General features: G+C 32.4%; 1 long non-coding RNA gene across 1 annotated transcript; it reads left to right on the forward strand.

The window, feature by feature from the left end:
* The first annotated feature begins 1798 nt into the window (after nt 1-1798).
* On the forward strand, nt 1799-3759 carry LOC148764684 (uncharacterized). Its single transcript, XR_016024223.1, has 3 exons — nt 1799-1890; nt 2540-2623; nt 3492-3759. It is a non-coding gene; the product is annotated as an uncharacterized LOC148764684 (long non-coding RNA).
* The last annotated feature ends 286 nt before the right edge of the window (nt 3760-4045 follow it).

Here is a 4045-nt window from a genome sequence, read left to right on the forward strand (position 1 = left end):
TATATATAAAGAGAGAGGTTGACATTTGAAAATGCATGTATATATGTATATATGAAATTGATAATTTTACTAACTGAAGTGAAGAATGGTTCTCGGTAATTGGGAGATTTTGAAATAGTGTCCAGAGAGGTTAGTGAGCTAAAGTGTTAACAGACATGTAATGAACGATTAAAGTTATGAATGACTTTGAAAGTAAACCTTAAATTGTTTAAGTTTTTAATGGAACTCCATTAAAGGAAGGGTTTGGACCAGTATAAGATGGATGAATCAAGGTTGAGAAAATTGGTATGGAGCAAATTAATAAAACGATGAATAGGTATACATAAGTAAGTATGATATGTGATCGAAATCGGTATAATTGAGATGAAGTTATGGTTCAAATGTAATAATGGTGATAAAGGCATGCTTAGTGTCTAGATATAAGAGATCATGGTTGTGAAAAGTATTACTGATCCGATTCCAAAGGATGATAATTGCCGTAAATAAAGCATTTAATTGAACTGAAGGTGAACGAGGGAAATAAATTGAATGTCCCTATAGAAGGAACAAGGAGTAGGATCATAGAAGGAGATTGATAACGCAACATCGACGGGAATTCGAGGACGAATTCTATTTAAATGGGGGAGATTGAAATACCCCATACTTTGATATGGTGATAAATAAAGTTGATCGAATGCAAATTGAGATTAATTAAAATGTTTAGAAGTGATAAAAGACGAAAGGAGTAGTTTAGGATAAAATGTTTCGCAAGTGAGAAAATAATAATAAAATAATAATAATTTTATCGGAGGAGAATTTGTGAGATAAAAGGCGATTTGGAAGTCAAGTGAGGCATAATAAGGTATTTTTGGTACCAAGGAGACAAGATAAAATTTTTAGAATAAAATAATATTTTATTAATAAAATAATATTAAAATATTAATATTTAGCCGGATGTCGAAGTCAATCAAGAAGGAGGATCATATGGTTGATCCAAGTGGGGGAGAAGATGACAAGCCCGACTCTACAGAAATATTTGTGATGACATACATGTGGTGGATAGCATGTTTACATGCTAAGAGAGTCTTGAAAAATTTACAAAAGTCGGTATTGTACCTAAAGGTACAATAAAGTTGATTTAAGCCTCGAACTAGATCAAATAGAGAATTTACAATGAAATTAAGAATTTTAAAGTCCCAGAATGGGTTAATATGGTGATTCGGAGTTCGAGGATCAATTTGGAGTCAAACTGGAATTTTCGCTATCCAGGGGCAAAATGGTCATTTGCCACCTGGGGACAAAATGGAAATTTTTAGAAAAGATTTTTGGCCCCATTTGACTTATTGGAGAAAGATTTGAGGTTTAGAAGTGAAAAATTTTAATTTCGGTATAATTTGGGGTAAAAGGGTAAAATGGTCATTTTACCATTCGAAATCGAAAATTTCATTTTTTGAAAGGATTTTGATCAAATTTAATTATTTGGAGTGTGAAATAAGTATGAGGAGTGAAAATTATGCATTATGGAAAATTTTCAATTTTTGGGGTAAAAATGTAATTTTTGAAAAGTTCAGGGGCAAAAGTGTAATTTTGAAAATTTTGCTCCACCAAAACTTTGGAAAAATCTGGGAATTTCACTTAAGACTTGGATAAGTCAAAGGGAATGCATGGTGAAAAAAAATAGGACAACTGGATGGCTAGAAAAAAGAAATGAATTAATAAAATATTTAAAATATGAATAAAATAATATTATTTCATTAAACAATAAAAAGGCATAAAAAAAATCAGCCCACCCATTCTTCTTCTTCAACATTCGGCCAAGCAAAAAACAAGAGAGAGAAAGGAAAAAACAAAACCCTAGAGAGAGAAAATCAAAGAAAAAGTGTGAATTTTCAAGGAAATTAAGTGAAAAAGGTGAGATTTTTTCTATTAAGCTTGAGTTTTCTTATTCCCAAGCATTTCTCTTTATTTTCCATGATTAAATTACATGTTTTCATGATGAATTCAATTCTGAAAAAATGGGTTAGGAGAGAGAAAGTTGTTGGATTTATTTGATTTTAATTTATGTTAGTGTTTTTAGTTAGTTTAGCATATTTAGAAACAAAACAACAAGAAAAGAATTTATTTTCTCCCCCAACCATTAATGGCTGAATTTACCATGTAGTGAGTGAGGATGAGTTTGATTTTATTCTAGGAGAATTGGTTAAGGAATAATGAATTATGAGCCTAGAAAAATAATGGGAATTTTCGGAGCAAAAATACGAATTTTTACCCACTAGGGGTATTTTCGTAATTTGCTGTTGGGACTGATAATTTGCATCACACTGAGGGACATTAAGTTAATTTGGGTGCAATTGAGGTATAGAAACTGAAAAGAATTAAATTGGAGTTTAAACGAACCCGTTGGGAATTTAATCGGGTGATAAGACGAATTAGGCTAATACCGGATTTACATAGTTACCAGTGCATTTTTGCATTCCATATCATGCATTGGTAGTCCAAATTAGTTTAATTTTGATTTAGTACCAACTTAGTGAAATTCTCGATTTTGTACTGTGTCAAGGTGGTGAGTCCTCCAATAAAGGCAAGGAAATTGCATCCGAGGACCAGTAGACAGAGTGCTTCGAAAGTCTGCATTCTAGACATTGTGAGTAAACTTATTATCGTCTTAATTATCTAGAGTAGTTTTATACAACTATGTGATTTTATGAAAAATGGGTTTAAATGGTAAATTGTTATGTTTTAAGGGAAATTGTGATTTTATAAAATGATTTTATAAATTTTCTGAAAAATCGAATATTGGTTTTGAAAATAGAGTAATTGGAGACTGGTAGTTTGTGTTGCAAATTTATGGTTATGAATTGAATGGCTTATGACAATAAATGAGCATGAATGGCTAAACTGATTTTGGTGTTATAATTATTTATACTGTGTATTCAGCCTTGAGAGGCTAGGTTGCGATAAATTGCCATGACATGCTAGAATGAATTTTATTGATTGGTGGATTATATATTAATTATTTACTGCAGAGGGGGTTCCGTGGACCAGCCTATTAGAGGGGCACGGTAAACTCCATTATATTATTATCTCGAACGGAGAGGCGCGTAGGATATCTCCTGGGGTATAGCTTAGGGTTCACTTCACGCCAAACCACCACGTGAAGGGGAACTCAGCCAACGCCAAGGAGCGGCTGTATTTTTTTCAAACAAAAATATATTTTAAGTGTACACAAAGTTTTAACAGCCTTGGCGGACTTGGTTAGATGCCTTGCGCAAGGTATCACCGAGTATGAGTTTTGGCACGAGCCAAAGTTTTAAGAAATTCATAAGTCAAGTTGATTACTCGATTTTTATGGATTGATTTTATTTGGTTGAAATGAGTTGAATGGTAATGAAATTACAGTATGATGATTTATTTTAATTGTCTCCATTTACTCGACTTTAGATAGTTTAGATGGTATCTGTTTACTCACTGGGATTTTATAATCTCACCACCCTCATTTCCTCACATTTCAGGCTCAGGGAATTCCGTAGTTAGCTGACTTGAACAAGGACCTTCATTTGGACTCGAATCGGTAAAAGCTGTAGGTTTCCAGCTTCCGATGCATTTTGGATAGATATGGGCCCACGTGTCACTGTAAAAGAAATTTTATGCTTTGGTTATTTGCTTTATAGTATATATGAATATAATTATCTTTTACGCTATAAGAATTATGTACCGATAGTTTTATGAAAATTATTTTACAAGAAAATAGTTTATTTTATTGAATATTTTTATCATATTCAAATGGTCAAATTTTCACTTCAAATGAACGTTTTAGATACTTAATTTTTTTTTTCATTAAATATATATTTTCGGCTTACCTACTACATTTTTAGCAAGTTTGGAGGTTTTCGACAAAAATGACGAAAATGTCCCTGTGAGCCAAAAAAAAAAAAACATGTTATGTTATGATTTGGAAACGATTTGTGATCCTTCGTATTTTGATTATTTGATAACTATTGCTCACCGGGGAAGTGCGAAAGCTGATACGAGAGCCTTGCGAGGTTTCGATCGACATTCGGGGTGA

This window comes from Theobroma cacao, chromosome 1 (genome assembly GCF_053813885.1).
Source record: "Theobroma cacao isolate CCN51 chromosome 1, ASM5381388v1, whole genome shotgun sequence".
Lineage (NCBI taxonomy): Eukaryota > Viridiplantae > Streptophyta > Magnoliopsida > Malvales > Malvaceae > Theobroma > Theobroma cacao.